Source organism: Cryptomeria japonica, chromosome 11 (assembly GCF_030272615.1).
Source record: "Cryptomeria japonica chromosome 11, Sugi_1.0, whole genome shotgun sequence".
Taxonomy (NCBI): domain Eukaryota; kingdom Viridiplantae; phylum Streptophyta; class Pinopsida; order Cupressales; family Cupressaceae; genus Cryptomeria; species Cryptomeria japonica.
The window spans coordinates 644998683-645016315 of NC_081415.1; positions in this window are offsets into that span (position 1 = coordinate 644998683).

The following is a 17633-nucleotide window of genomic DNA, read 5'->3' on the forward strand; positions in this document are numbered from 1 at the left end:
CAATGATGTTACCAAGGAATTGGACACTGACTTAATCACATGGCAAAAAGAAAAGACTAAATGGGCAGTAATTTCAAAGCAAATGCGCGATATTCAGCACTATGGCTTAATGAATTTTCTTGCTGAAAGACAAGTGTCGAGATTAGACGAGGATATAATGTTCATATGCAAGGAAAGTATAGAATGGACCAATCAAATCATTGAGCAAGGTCATAATGATTATGTCAATCTGCGAGGTGAACTAACAACCCTGAGAACAACCATGCAAAAAGATTTATGTTGTATTGATGTTCAGCTGCTTAAAGAGGATGGCCCGACTCTAGAAGATACAGCAGAAATGGTCAATCTTTTTAGCAATCGCATTAAGCAGATTAAGTTGGAAAAGTCCTTAGCCATGGAAGACTTTACAAAGATTGCTAAAGTGGAGTCGATGCTTACAATATGTATCGATCATTTGGATTCTCACAAAGATAAAGTGCAGCTAGTGAAAAGGAAAAAGAAACTCTAGTAGCAAAGAGTAATTCATATCAGCCTACCACATGTAGCGGTAATCCAAGAATTATCAATGGTTCATCGGGAGTGAAGTGCAGAAAAAGTGGTTATGGTGTCCGCCCAGAATAGCAATCCGGACAATCCAGTTGAAACTAAATCGACCGCATGACTAGCACTGATGGTAGTTGTATGCTAGCATGTCTAGCTTTCTTTCATTTTCTATTATGCAATTAGGGCAGTTTCTCATTAACTCATTTGGAGTTAATTTTACCTTGGGTTGAACTATTGGGTCTGGTGGCCTATTTATAAACTATGTAATGTTAGTGAACAGATTTAGTTTTTCTTTAAATTGAATTGATTCTAAGCTCTGTTACCCTTTTTCAAAGACAAAATTTCAACTAAACAATTGGGTAAGTGTGACATACATCACTTCCCTCTAAATTTTAGATAGGTACAACTCCCTCCATTAGCTATTCAGGGAATAATCTAACTAAATAAACTGATATGCTTTTAACCTGAAAGCACGTAAGGCTGCCTACTTCATTCTTAGATGAGAGGCCAGGTAATATGTAAATATTTCAAAATAACTTTCAACAAGATGATTCGCCATGAAAATCAGAAGTAATCAAAGCAAAGTTCAATAACATATATTTCAACACTTCATCAAAATAAACAAGAGAAGCAAAGTCTCTTTTCAACTAAATATCTTTCTAAACAACATAGAAAGAAGCCCCAGATTAATAACAACATCCACCATCAGAAAGATAACCACAGACATTTTGATTAGATTAATATTTGCAAAGAAACACTACTCCATGGATTCAAAACTCAAAGATTTTCCACCTCAAAATGCATATGATCTTTATATGTGTATCTCATGCAACAAAGACATAAAAATACATGCATAAGTTCTTTCCAATTTCAGTTTCTGAAAAATTGGTCACTTCCTCCAGACAAAACCAAAATTTCTAAAAACCTAAGTATACTGTTCTAACCCTATCTCGATCTATCTTCATCGAATTTATAGTAGTTTCTTAAAGAACATAGGAGGTCTCCCTGAAAACCCGACCTCCTCTAAAACAATTATAAAAACCAATAGAGTATTTAGGGGACAAATGTCCCGAAGTCATTGCAAGGTTATGAAAAGCATATAAAATAAAACAACAAAGCACAAGCATCATGTTATGCCTCATCTCCATCGACATCCTCTCCTCCACTTTTCTGGGCATCATGGGTAGTTGCAAGCTCCTGAATTATAGACTGACTCGGATTTTTCATGCCATTGATCTTTTCTTTTGCGGCTTCCTTTTCTCACCTGTGTTTCACCATTTTCTTGGCATGCTTAGGTAACTGATCATTACCAATGAACATCATAGACTCAATTCGGGCGATTTGTGTTGTATCTTTGGAAGTAAAGTTTCATTTGGCATTAACTTTCTCCATGTGCAGCTTAAATGCCTTTATCGCGTCCTATGTGTTCAACCCACAAAGTCCCAATTGCCAATCATGGTTTGGGTTAACCACTTTATTGTCATTGACCAAGCTACACTGAAGTTCCCGAAGCTCATAAACAGAGGCCCTAGCATCAGAAATCATAGACTTGAATGTAATTACCTACCATGCTATAGTTTTCTTCAATACGAAAAGTTGGCACTCATCAGTTACAAATTTAATGGAATTTTCTGCTAAAAACTTTGTGGCTCTATATTTTTCTATCTTGGTGAACATGGGTAATATATTTTCCCATTTATACTCTTCCTTTTCCCATGGCATAATCTGATTCTGAATCTTCGCAGTGAGGTTTTGCATTTCATCACATAGCTTCCTAGAGTCTGTAATATATTTTTCGCCATCTCTGATCACTCCTTCAATCCATTTCTCTATGGCCCCTGCGATGCTCTTGGCTCATTGAACTTGATTCATTAGTTTTTGTTCTCTAGTGAAGTAGGGTCAAAACTTTCTAATGCATACGATATGGAAAATGCTCCAAAACAGCCTATGCTATTAATGAATTGAGCTAAAATCTTGATATATCATTTCAGTTCTCTTTTCTCTTGTCCATCTTTTTCTGACCTAGTGAGCATCTTCTTAGCCGTCACATTGAAAAGGTGGTTATCAAAGTCCCTGCTCATGTTCTTAGCAATTTCAGCAACCCACCTCCTGGTCTTTTCATTAGTATCCAATCTGGTAGTTGTTTTGAACTTCTTCTGTTTGGGAGCCTTTCTCATTTATTTGGCCATCATGTCTTGAATTGGGATAGACACTAGGATTGAGCTTTGTTTCTTGCTTACTGAAGGAGTTAACCATTTGGGAGTTGTACTTGAACTAGTTGTTCCTTTGGCTACTTTAGGTGGCGGTGTCATGGCTATAGTGATTGCATGAGAATCCATGGTGTTGACAATGTCACTATCAAGGTCCTCGACCTCGAAAATTTGAGTATCAAGGATCTTGTCTTTTACCTCTGTGTCTTTGACCTAGTCCATTTTTTTTCTGTGCAACACTCTGTGACCTTGTATATCGAGGGGCAGAAAAATTCAAGGCAGGATTAGGCTCGTGCTTGGCGTGAGATGACTTCTTATTTTTACCTGCATGAACAGGCGTAGAAGTGGGGTTAGAAAAACATTTTGGGGAATGTAGGGCAACCATATTATCTCTTGCAGGATCAATCTTGATGCCTAATTTCATTGCTCTTTTCTTATTAACCCAATCTGCGGTTCTCTCCAAGACTCTTTTTGTTCAGAGCTATATATCATCCTCTTCTTCCACATCCCAATTAATGCAAGATGTTTCGGGTTCAGGTTGGTCTAGATATCTAGGTTCAAAAAACTCCAGATAATCCTCTTCGATCCCACTTATATTAAGTTTCACCTGCAATGAAACTACCTGTTCCAAAACCATTCTCACATTTTCTCTTTTGAACACTTCAAGCTCATCACAGCAATCTTCCCAAAAGTCCTCCAAGTGTGGGATAGGAAGGTGCGACATCAAACCAAGACTCCATGAGAAATCTTTATTATCAAAACCCTATTAAAAATTTTCAAGTCAGCTCCTATACTCAATGCATCTGACATTGAACTACAAGATAAAATGCCCAATTGAATAGGATAATGATCCTCCCATTTAGCTCTGGGTTGAGATTTCTTAATTACGGTAGACAACTGCCTATAGATCTCAGCAAGGACAAAACAGTCTAAACAAAAATGAGGAAGTCTGAAAGGCTCTTCTTCAAAACCACCTACCCTTATATAACATAAACGAGGGAACTGAACAAAGAAACTACCATATCTTAAATTCACTAAGGCCTAGGCATCTTTAGACATCCTTTTAGATTTCATGTTCTTCAATTCATAACACAAGTCTCCCAGGAAAACATTATGTACTCTCCTAAAATCTTGCAATGCATTATCTTTTTGCAACATGGGGTAAAAGTCGTATACAGAAACATCCCCTTCAGCAAGTTGCCTAGCAATTCCCATTATTTCTTTGACACATGCCAAACAATACATCAAATACGAAGACATAAAGAAATTTTGCTTGAACTTTTTCGCCATGCTCAGCTGTTCCCTCATGGAGTCAGCAATAAGATCTTCCCAGTCAAGGTACTACTTACCTTCCAACACCAGTTGCACATAACAGTAAATCCAGTCATCAAAGTTGTAGGCCTCAGCTGATCCTCTAACTCGGTGTAACAATAACATAACATCAGGGATGTGGGGAAGCATGTGATTTTTGTTGGGATATTTAGGTAACCTAGAGCCACCCCTCTAAGGAATTTCAACCAATGCTTCACTATATTGTTCCAGTGTCCAATTTTATCTGCATTGAACTCAGTGACTAATTGGGCGGGAGAAAAATTTGAGAACTTATAATCAGGCAATTTGAAAACAGAAGAAATGACTTCCCTATTAATCGCAAGAAGGGTTTCACCATTATCTCTCTTGATAGTTTCAAAAATAGGATCATATCTCGCAATGCACTCCCTAACTAATTCTGCGCAAGGAATAGCAGGAGGAAAAGCTACCGCCTCTACGAGGCCACTTCTTAGAATTTCTAAACCAAAAGAACCATCAATTCCTTTAAACACCCTTTCCTTCAAGACCTCCAAATTCTCTCCTTTCAGGTCTGTGTCACTAACAATGGGTTTTGTGCAAGCAAGATTGAAAATATTTCTGAAAAGGTGCAGAGTTTACTTCATAATTCATAAACAACAATACTTATTTATCCCAGCAAATTTTATTATGAGAGAGAAAAATAGCTAAAAAAATCACTAGAGAAGATAGAAATCAAAACTCACCTTCACAGTTGAAACCAATCGAACGATTACTAGTAGACAAACCTTCTATCAAACACTCTGCAACAGTGAAGGACAAGTTTCAAAAATTAATCACTTCATACCTTATAGAAAATGAAGTGACAAAAGCTCATGTAGTGCATTAATTTTGGCCGTCAACTCAAATGTGTCGAGCATTGGGATTTGACATCACGTGTGTGTATTGAATGCATGGCGGCGCTTTCGGGGTAACCGCCAATTCCCAAAAATGATTACTCACCTTCAAAAATCGGCTAGTTGACGTCACCCGAGATATGGTTCGATCTTTGTCATACTTAGCAATAAATGCACCATCATGTCATTTAGTCCATGGGACCCCCCTGATTTGAACATGCATGAACAATTTGAACTGACTTCATGAGGGTTCAGGTAGTTCAAAGTGTACGCTGCGCCAAGGAAATTTCCTTTGAAAATATTAACTTTGTTAATTATCACTGGCATTTCGAACTTTATCGAACATGTTGAACATCACTGAACTGTTTGAACTAGGTTCAAACTGTTCACGGTTTGGAGAAAAAAGGATATGAAACATCATCCGTAACCGTGAAATAGAACTGCTGCAAAACATTTGAGTTAACATTAGCCTAAAAACATTTTCCACACAACTTAGAACCTGTGGTACCTAAATAAACATTATGAACTCTTTTCAAAATGGTTCAAGGGGTTCATGCAGTTCAAATAGACCATTGAAACTTAACACTACAGATTAAGGGATGATTTAAAAAAGGATTAAGGATTGAACCACGAAGTTTTAACAGGATAAAGACTCAAATAAAATTTTGCAAGGTGACTTACTCTTGTTATGAGGGACGAATGACAAGGTAACATTGGCTCTAACTTGGGATTGTATTTTGTGAAAAATGCAAAGAACTCTAAATCTCTTTTTTGCACAACAAAAATAGAAAGGGGACAAACAGGACACATACCAAAGAGACACAAAACAAACAACTACCTACTATGTACAGGAACTCTTGATCATAGATTTCAAAGCTTATAGAGCTTCAGATCTTGCCCATTATAGGTAAAGGGCATAACCATTCCATCAGGATAATTCAGTCTGAACGCATTTGGTCCCACTACTTCATGGATTTTGAACGGACCTTTCCACAATGAATCAAATTTTCCATGGGAACCCTTTGGTTCTCTTCTCTTGTCCCACAATAGTACTTCATCCCCTTTTAGGAACCCTCTTGGTCAAGCTCTCATATCAAATATTTTCTTCACCCTATTCTGATGTTCAGTAATTCTATCTACTAACATCTCTCTTTCCTCTTCCAACTTCATCAAATACATGACTCTCTTTTCTAGAGTATTTTGGAAGGCGTCCTCAATTACGGTCTGAAGCCTCACTGCTGCCAATTCCAGAGGTAAAGAAACCTTCGCGCCAATCCCATATACTAGTTCATAAGGTGCCATTCCAATTGCTCTTTTAGGGGTAATTCTAATCTGCCCATAAGGCTTCATATAACTTTTTATGCCAGTTCTGGGCATTATCATCAACTAACTTCTTCATGATTGCTACCAAGTTCTTATTGGGGGAAGTAATCAAAGGAGTGTGAAAGAATAATTTGATGTTCATAACAGAACATGGTCAATTCTTCAGAGGAGAAATATGATGCATTACCTGTGACAATTTTGTGAGGGACCCCAAAACGGACTAAAATGAAATCTTTGAGAAAATTACATACTACCTTTGAGTTCGCCTTCTTAGTAGGGACAGCCTCCACCCACTTAGTAAAATAATCTATTGTTGTCAAAATATACATATGGCTAGCACTGGAATGAGGATTTATTGGACCAATGAAATCAATACCCCATTGTTTGAAAGGTTCATCCACTACCACAGGCCTTAAAGGTAGAGCAGCTAATTATGGTTTTCTAGAAAAGAGTTGACATTTTTCACATCCCTTAACATAAGTATATGCATCATGAAACATACCACGCCAATAAAAAACAATTTCTTAAAATCTTAAAAGTGGTTACCGAGGATGAGAAATGTCCACCGCAGGCTTCATCATGATAAACTTCTAAAAGCTTCCGTTGTTGAGGCTTATCTACACATCTCAAATAGGTACCATCCGAGCCTTTTTTGTACAAAACATCTTGCCAAATAACATACTTAGCTACTTTTAATTTGAGATTCCTTTGTTCTTTAGTTGACAAATGACTCAGGCAACTACCATAGGTCAAGTAATAAGCTACATCAGAAAACCATGTATCTTGCAACCCAACGAATAGAGTCAATGGTAGCTCTTTCTCTGTCTCCATCTTATTCTCTGCTATCAATTTGCATAAGCCCTGTCCTTTAACCATCTTTGTAGGATGAATATCCAGATCATATTCCTGAATTTTGGTTACCCATGTCACTCTTTTATTGAGTCCGACTTCTTGCTGAGTCAAAATACTTTTCACTGCAGAATCTGGAACAAACACCACAGAGTGAGAATGCAGAATATAATACCTAAATTGTTTAACTATTGTGACCATAGCAAAGGCTTGTTTTTTTTAGAGTGAGTACTTAAGCTCATGTTTCTTAAGAGGGACACTCATGAATGATATAGGTGCTTCAGTCCCATATTCATCTACCTGTAATAATATTCCCGACATTGTATGTTCTAAGGCATAATAGTATATGACAAAATCCTTTTTAAAATCTGGGTTGATGAGGGTTGGCACATCAGCAACTGAACTCTTGATCTTTTCAAAAGATTCTTTGGCTTCATCAGTCCATTTAAAAGGATACTTTTCACTCAACAAGTTGATGATGTGCTTAGTAGTTTCTGCAAATTCAGGTACAAACTTTCTCAAGAAATTTACCTGACCGAAAAATGACCTTACTCTAGTCCGGTTTGAAGGAAAGCTGAGGTGTTGGGTTGCATTGACTCTTTCTGGATCAATCTTGACACCTTTCAAAACAATGTGCCCAAATAATTTTCCCTCAGTTACACAGAAAACTGACTTTTTTGGATTCAAGGAGATACCATGCTCTCGACAATGTTGTAGAACTGCCCTCAAATCTTTGAGATGATTCTTCCTATCTTTAGAAAACATGGTCAACTCATCTAGGTAAACAACAATAATTCTGTCATGAAAATCCCTTAAAGAAGAATCCATGGCCCTTTGAAAAGTTGCTCCGGCATTAACCAAACCAAAAGGCATATGATTGTATGCAAATGTTCCCCAAGGGGTGATAAACGTTGTCTTGTGTTGTTCATTTTCTGCAACACTAATTTGATTGTAGCCAGAAAAACTGTCTAACATTGACATCATTTTTGATCCAGCTATTGTCTACAAAATATGGTCCATATTGGGTAAAGCATAGTTATCCTTAAGACTTGCCTGGTTTAGATTGCGAAAATCTACACAAATCCAAATTTCCCCATTTTTCTTCCTTACAGGTACTATATTGGCCACCCAAGTGAGTGATGAATTGGATATATAATTTTGGCTTTTAGCATTTTATCTACCTCCTTGAAAATTGCTTCTGCCATCATGGGATTGAAATTTCTCAGTTTTTGTCTAAAAGAAGAAGCACCAGGCTTCAACAGTATTTGATGTTGAAACTGAACATTCCTAAATTCCTTCAAATCATCATAAGACCAAGCGAACATGTCAATGTATTCTTTCAATAGCTTAGTGAGCATTCGTTTCTCCTTAGAAGAACAACATTTGCCAATTGTTACCATTCTAGGGTTATATTCATCACCAAGATTGATCTTTTCACAACCCACCTTACCATCATTATCAAGAACTTTCTTGCTAGTGAACACATCATTACGGGTGAAAAACCTCTCTAGAGTCACCAAACCTTTCGGGATTTTATTTCCCTTAAGCTGAATGAAACTCTTATCAGAATAAATACCAGGACCTAGGCAAAATTCTTTACACATATCTTCATAACCCTCAAAATATGATTGAACAAACGAATAGGTACACTCCATGAAATCTTTAATCTGAGCATCTATATCAAATACTTTCCAATGATTCACATTGTCAGGGACACTAGGCCTGTAAATCATTTCAATCCTATAAGAATCATTCTTAAAGTCTGGGTGTGGTAATAAGAGAGAAGCTAAAATGGCCAATGAATCCGCCCTAGTGTTTTGCTCTCTTGGTATAGCTTCAATTGAGAAAGCATCAAAAAACTCTATATCATCCCAAACTCTGTTTCTATAATGTTTTAGTCTATCATTCTTAATAGAATAAACATTTCTTACCTATTTAACAATCAGCTCAGCATCACCTTTTACCCTAAGCAATTTTATGCCCTTATATTTGGCTTCATTCAACCCTAAAAGTAATGCCTCATATTCCGCAGTGTTATTTGTATTCTTGAAATCTAATTTTAAGGAAAAAGGAAAAACATTACCATTAGGCGAAAGCAAAATTACCCTTGCTCCTAAACCAAAGTTGGCACAACTTTCAACGAATTCCATTTGCCACAATTCATCTTGTTCATCAACCACTTCTAATTTTTTTTTCAGGTACAAGAATGAGATAATTTCCAAATTCACATTCTTGGAAAAGAATTTGGGCTTTGGGATTATTAGAAGGAAAGACTGTATATTTATTTTTTGGTTTAGGTTCAAGTTTGATCTTTTGCTTTCCTAATGGATTGATAGCTTCTAACCAGACCATCTTGATTTCATCTCCAAGATCTCTACAGAAAGTCCTACTTAAAAGCATCCCATAACTCGTAGGAATGTTGGCAACCAAAATGGTCAGTTTTATCCTTTTATCAGGACATGTTGTAAGCACTACTTAAGCATCCTTTACCTGCCCAATGAAAGGGACCTGCTTCCCATCCATCGAGTAACATCTCCCAAATGTCTTAGTAAGTGTTAAACCTAAAGCTCTAGCAATAAATGATGGCATTATGTTATCTGACACCCCTAAATCTATAATACAATTACTAAGCTTCTACCTGTTTAGGAGGAGGGAGTTATAAAAAGGTTCGGGCTTCAGAACTCCAATGTTAAGCTTATCTTCAGCATTGTGAAAGGCATAGAGATTAATCGAATCAATAGGAGGGAAAGAAATAGATATAGGTTTTTCAGAAGGAAACAAATCATTATCAACCACACACTTATGCACTGAGGACTCTGAGATAGGATCTCCTTTTACATATTTGACCAACTTGTCTAATTCCCTCGGGTTTAGTTTCAAATATTTGGCAGTGGAAAGTTGAACAGTTGAAGCTTCGCAAAATTCAATTATGTCAAAGGAGGGAGAAGGAGAAGAATTATTTTTACTTTCAATATTCCTTTGTAAAATCTTAACTTCAAGAGTCTTTGCATGAAAGGAAGAATCATTACTTGCAAGACCCTTACCCTTGAAACTAGTTCTAGTAGAGTTCACAAAAGGAGCAATTTGGGAGGTTCGTTGATTCCTTGTAAGGATTGCACATGTAGGGTCTTCAAGAGTTACCAAAATATTACCACCTCTTTCTAAATCTGATTCATATTCAAGGTAAAATGATCCAGAGTCGCCAGGTACTTCTTGAATCTTCTCTACTCCAATGAAATCCCTGAGTTCATCCTTTGTGCTTCTCATTTGGACATGCCTTATCATATCGGGACAAGAATTCCCATCATGATCTGAGGTAAGGTGAAAAGAGCACATAGTACCTTTATTAGGAAGAGCCTCTATTTGCAATCTTTTTGGGGCAGCGAGAAGTTGCAAAGTTCACCTATAATTATACTGGTTTGGTTGTTTTCTACTTATATCTTGATATGGTTGTGGGTAAGAACCTCCGGTTTTCGGAATTTGCCTTTTCAAGGCAATCATATCATTGACTAATCTTTGGACAACTGGATCATTCGAAGGAACAAAAGCTTGAGATTGACCTTCAGGAATTTGCACATCTTTTCTCCACTTCCCTGTTGTTATTAAATCATCTTCAAGCTCTATAGCCTAGTTTTGTGCAGTATCAAGATCAGCTGGCCTATTCCTTCTGAGATAGAAACCAACATCAGGAGGCATAGAGTTGATAAAGAAACATTGTTGGTTATCAACAGTTGGTCTTTTAGCCTAGGGAATTTTATGAATAATCTTATTATACCTAGCCACATTATCTCTCATTGGCTCATGAATCTCCTTCTTCATTTGTGTGAGCTGAGCCAAAAGTGAGTGCTCATCATCAGCACTCTTGAACCATTTCTCAAAAGTAGTTTTCATTGTTTACCAATCAGTTATAGATCATGTCTATAGATGACTAAACCAATCTGATGCTCCCTCAGTAAGAGTTTGAGCAAAAATCCTAACAGCCACATATTCGTGCTGCACTGCCAGTATCCCAGTAGCTACATTTGAGGAGTTCAAATGTTCTTCAACTAAGATTTTCCCATCTCCATTTAACTTAGGTAAAACATCCCTAGTCCCTTTCGGAAGAGAATTATGAGCACCAAGAGCAAGAGGCCGATTGCGGCACCCCATGGTTGGGCCATGATGAAAATAGGGTAAATAGTTACAAGAAGAGGAGCTTTAATTCCAGAAAGTGTTAATGCTTGCCAGTGGCTAGAAGAGAGAAGTACTTTAGGAGTAGTTTTAGTAGGAGAAGAAGGTCTACTTTTAGCATTCCTCTTGGGAGTGAAATTTGTGGAAAATGACAACCCTTGTAGTTCTTCAAAACAATTATCATCAACTCCCTCTCTCCTTTGTGATCTGGTATAAGGATGAGAATCCAGTGCTCTCTAAAAAACTCTTTCAACCACAGAAACTTCCTTGGGTTATGGGAATTCTTCTCAACTGTTCACATTTTTCTACTTCTCTTTCCAAAACCAAGCAATCTTGTTGATACTATTGATTATGAGTTTCAGTTCTAACACACATGTAACATACTGATCTATTGAATTTTGATGCTCCCTAGCAGAGTCGCCAAAAAATCTGTTAGTGAACAGATTTGGTCTTTCTTTAAATTAAATTGATTCTAATCTCTGTTACCCCTATTGAAAGACAAAAGTTCAACTAAACAATTGGGTAAGTGTGACATACATCACTTCCCTGTGAATTTTAGATAGGTACAGCTCCCTCCATTAGCTATTTAGGGAATAATCTAACTAAATAAACTGATATGCTTTTAACCTGAAAGCACGTAAGGTTGCCTACTTCATTCTTAGATGAGAGGCCAGGTAATATGTAAATATTTCAGAATAACTTTCAACAAGATGCTTCGCCACGAAAATCAGAAGTAATCAAAGCAAAGTTCAATAACACTAATTTCAGCACTTCATCAAAATAAACAAGAGAAGAAAAGTCTCTTTTCAACTAAATATCTTTCTAAACAACACAGAAAGAAGTCCCAGATTAATAACAACATCCACCATCAAAAAGATAACCAAATACATTTTGATTAGATTAATATTTGCAAAGAAACACTACCCCACGAATTCAAAACTCAAAGATTTTCCACCTCAAAATGCATATGATCTTTATATGTGTATCTCATGCAACAAAGACAAAAAAATACATGCATAAGTTCTTTCCAATTTCAGTTTCTGAAAAATTGGTCACTTCCTTCAGACAAAACCAAAATTTCTAAAAATCTAAGTATACTGTTCTAACCCGTTCTCCATCTATCTTCATCTAATTTATAGTAGTTTCTTAAAGAATAGAGGAGGTCTCCCTGAAAACCTAACCTCCTCTGAAACAATTATAAAAACCAACAAAGTATTAAGGGGATAGATGTCCCGAAGTCATTGCAAGGTTATGAAAAGTATATAAAATAAAACAACAAAGCACAAGCATCATGTTATGCCTCATCTCCGTCAACATCCTCTCCTCCACTTTTTTTGGCATCGTGGGCGGTTGCAAGCTCTTGAATTATAGACTAACTCAGATTTTTCATGCCATTGATCTTTTCTTTTGCGACTTCCTTTTCCCACCTATGTTTCACCATTTTCTTGGCATGCTTAGGTAACTTATCGTTACCAATGTACGTCATAGACTCAATTTATAGCGATTTGTGTTATATCTTCGGAAGTAAAGTTTCCTTTGGTCTTAAATTTCTCCATGTACAGCTTGAATGCCTTTACTGCATCCTATGTGTTCAGCCCACAAAGTCCCAGTTGCCAATCATAGTCTCGGTTAACCACTTTATTGTCATTGACCAAGCTACACTGAAGTTCCTAAAGCTCATAAACAGAGGCCCTACCATCAGAAATCACAGACTTGAATGTAATTACCCGCCATGCTATAGTTTTCTTCAATACGAAGAGCTAGCACTCATTAGTTACCAATTAAATGAAATTTTCTGCTAAAAACTTTGTGGCTCTATATTTTTCTATCTTGGTGAACATGGGTAATACATTTTTCCATTTATGCTCTTCCTTTTCCCATGACATAATTTGAGTTTGAATCTCTGCAGTGAGGTTTTGCATTTCATCGCATAGCTTCCTGGAGTCTGTAATATATTTTTCACCATCTCTAATCACTCCTTCAACTCATTTCTCTACGGCCCCTATGATGCTCTTGGCTCGCTGAACTTGATTCATCAATTTTTTGTTCTCTGGTGAAGTAGGGTCAAAACTTTCTAATGCATGCGATATGGGAAGTGCTCCAAAATAGCCTATGCTATCAATGAATTGAGCTAAAATCTTGATATGTCGTTTCAGTTCTCTTTTCTCTTGTCCATCTTTTTCTGACCTGGTCAACATCTTCTTAGCCATCACATTGAAAAGGTGGTTATCATAGTCCCTTCTCATGTTCCTGAGATCCACTTTGGTGACCTCAAAATCCTCTGCATTTATTTCCTTATTCTCATCCTTGGGCTTATAGGAAGCAATTTCAGCAAACCCACCTCCCAATCTTTTCATCAGCATCCAATCTGGTAATTGTTTTGAACTTCTTCTATTTGGGACCCTTCTCCATGTATTTGACCACCATGTCTTGAATTGGGATAGACACTGGGATTGAGCTCTGTTTCTTGCTTACTGAAGTAGTTAACCATTTGGGAGTTGTACTTGAACTAGCTTTTCCTCTGGCTACTTTAGGTGGCAGTGTCATGGCTATAGTGATTGCATGAGAATCCATGGAGTTGACAATGTCACTATCAAGGTCCTCGACCTCAAAAATTTGAGTATCAAGGATCTTGTCTTTTACCTCTATGTCTTTGACCTAGTCCATTTTTTTTCTGTACAACACTCTGTGACCTTGTATATCGAGGGGCAGAAAAATTCAAAGCAGGATTAGGCTCGCGCTTGGCGTGAGATGACTTCTTATTTTTACCTACATGAACCGGCATAGAAGTGGCGTTAGAAAAACATTTTGGGGAATGAAGGGAAACCATATTATCTCTTGCAGGATCAATCTTGATGCCTAATTTCATTGCTCTTTTCTTATTAACCCAATCTGTGGTTCTCTCCAAGACTCTTTTTGTTCAGAGCTATATATCATCCTCTTCTTCCACATCCCAATTAATGCAGGACATTTCGAGTTCAGGTTGGTCTAGATATCCAGGTTCAAAAATCTCCAAATAATCCTCTCCAATCCCACTTATATCAAGTTTCACCTGCAATGAAACTGCCTGTTCCAAAACCATTCTCATATTTTCTCTTTTGAACACTTCAAGCTCATCACAGCAATCTTCCCAAAAGTCCTTCAATTGTGGGATAGGAAGGTGCGACATTAAACCAAGACTCAGTGAGAAACCTTTATTATCAAAACCCTACCTTTCATGATATAGTGGAAAATTAAAAAAATTTAAGTCAGCTCCTATGCTTAATGCATCTGACATTGAACTACAAGATAAAATGCCCAATTGAACAGGATAATGATCCTCCCATTTATCTCTGTATTGAGATTTCTTAATTACAGTAGACAACTGCCTATAGATCTCAGCAAGGACAAAACTATCTGAACAAAAATGAGGAAGTCTAAAAGGCTCTTCTTCAAAACCACCTACCCTTGTATAACAAAAATGAGGGAACTAAATAAGGAAACTACCACATCTTTTCACTAAGGCATGGGCATCTTTAGACATCCTTTTAGATCTCATGTTCTTCAATTCATAACACAAGTCTCCCAGGAAAACATTATGTACTCTCCTAAAATCTTGCAATGCATTATCTTTCTGCAACATGGGGTAAAAGTCGTATACAAAAACATCCCCTTCAGCAAGTTGCCTAGCAATTCCCATTATTTCTTTGACACATGCCAAACAATATATCAAATACGAAGACATAAAGAAATTTTGCTTGAAATTTTTCGCCATGCTCAGTTTTTCCCTCATGGAGTCATCAATAAGCTCTGCCCAGTCAAGGTACTACTTTCCTTCCAACACCAGTTGCACATAATAGTAAATCCAGTCATCAAACTTGTAGGCCTCAACTGAACCTCTAACTCAGTGTAACAATAACATAACATTAGGGATGTGGGGAAGCATGTGATTTTTGTTGGGATATTTAGGTAACCTAGAGCCACCCCTTTGAGGAACTTTCAACCAATGCTTTGCTATATTGTTCCGATGTCCAGTTTTATCTGCATTGAACTCAGTGACTGGTTGGGCGGGGGAAAAATTTGAGAACTTATAATCAGCAATTTTGAAAATAGAAGAAATGACTTCCCTGTTAATCGTGAGTAGGATTTCACCATTATCTCTCTTGATAGTTTCATAAATAGGATCATATCTCACAATGCACTCCCTAGCTAATTCTGGGCAAGGAATAGCAAGAGGAAAGGTTGTTGCCTCTACGAGGCCACTACTTAGAATTTATAAACCAAAAGAATCATCAATTCCATTAAACACCCTTTCCTTCAAGACCTCCAAATTCTCTTCTTTCAGGTCTATGTCACTGACAATGGGTTCTGTGCAAGCAAAACTGAAAATATTTCCAAAAAGGTGTAGAGTGGACTTCATAATTCATAAACAACAATCTTTATTTCTCCCAGCAAATTTTATTATGAGAGAGAAAAACAACTAAAAATCATTAGAGAAGATAGGAATCAAAACTCACCTTCATAGCTGAAACCAATCGAACGATTACCAGCAGACAAACCTTCTATCAAACACTCTGCAGCAATGAAGGACAAGTTCCAAAAATTAATCACTTCATACCTTATAGAAAATGAAGTGACAAAAGCTCATGTAGTGCATTAATTTTGGCCGTCAACTCAAATGTGTTGAGCATTGGGATTTGACATCACATGTGGGTATTGAATGCATGGCGGTGCTTTCGGGGTAACCACCAATTCCCAAAAATGATTACTCGCCTTCAAAAATTGGCTAGTTGACATCACCCGAGATATGGTTCGATTTTCATCATACTTAGCAATAAATGCCCCATCATGTCATTTAGTCCATGGGACCCACCTGATTTGAACATGCATGAAAAATTTGAATTGACTTCATGAGGGTTTAGGTAGTTCAAAGCGTACGCTGCGCCAAGGAAATTTCCTTTGAAAAGATTAACTTTGTTAATTGCCGCTAGCCTTTTGAACTTTATCGAACATGTTGAACATCACTGAACTATTTGAAATAGGTTCAAACGGTTCACAGTCTAGAGAAAAAGGATATGAAACATCATCTGCGACTGTGAAATAGAACTGTTGCAAAACACTTGAGTGAACGTTAGCCTGAAAACATTTTAGACACAACTTAGAACCTGCGGTACCTAAATGAACATTATGAACTCTTTTCAAAATGGTTCAAGGGGTTCATGTTGTTCAAACAGACCATTGAAACTTAACACTACAGTTTAAGAGATGATTTACAAGTAGATTAAGGATTGAACCACGCAATTTTTAACAAGATAAAGACTCAAATAAAATTTTGCAAGGTGACTTACTCTTGTTATGAGGGACGAATGACAAGGTAACATGAAGGTCTGCTAAGTTTTTGAAAAATTATCTCTTTAATTTTGGCTAAATACTTTATGTGCGTATTGAAAGTTGATGATCATCTTTGAATGAAAATCGAATGATAGTTTTCTTTGGCTTCAAATCTATGTGTTTGGTGTTTGAAATTTGATTTCTGTGAGAATCTTCTTCGAGAAAAAATTTGTCATACCTTTCCATATGTGTAGAAAATTTTACTGAAATTCATCTTAAAAGGTTTTCATTTTGTTTTAGCATACATGTGAAGTATGTTGGCTTTACACAAAGAATTATATATATGAATCAATGCTTGCGTTCATTTGGTATTGACTGGTGAATACAATTACCTTTTTGTACTTTTTGGTGAAAAGTATAATATTGGTTGTATGTAATTTGGAGTTGATTGAATATTTATTAAAGGGAGTTGTATCTTAATTTAGAGGTTAATCAATATGATGATTTTCCCAATTGTATGGTAAAATTTGTCCCTCATTCCTTGGGCTAAAGGGTATAAAAGTTAAATAAATTGTGAGAGACAAATCAGTTTACCAACATTGTCAAAGGGGGAGAGAGTCATGTGAAAAACTACTTTATCTTTGGAGCTTTGTGTGAATGATTTTAGGGAGAGTTTGTTGCAGTTTGATGGTGTTGATTCATTCCCTTTGCATTGATTTTTTTCACATTCATATGTTTCCATCAAGGCCAAAGGGGGAGATTGTTGGATATTGTTGCTACTAGGATATGTTGTTGTCATTAATGTCAACATATTCCGGTGTTGCAAAAGAGTTGTTTGGTATTTCGGTTATTGCATTGGGCTGATATGGATGGTTTATCTATTTGGGATGTTGGAATACTTTATTCCTTATTGGTTTTAGTGATCCGGGAGATTTCTTGATCATATTATTTTATCAGGTTTGTAGTTCAGTCTTTCTATGCAGTGGTTGGTAGAGTTTGGTATTTGCTCTGGTGAGATCCGATGTGATCATATCTTTAGCTGTGG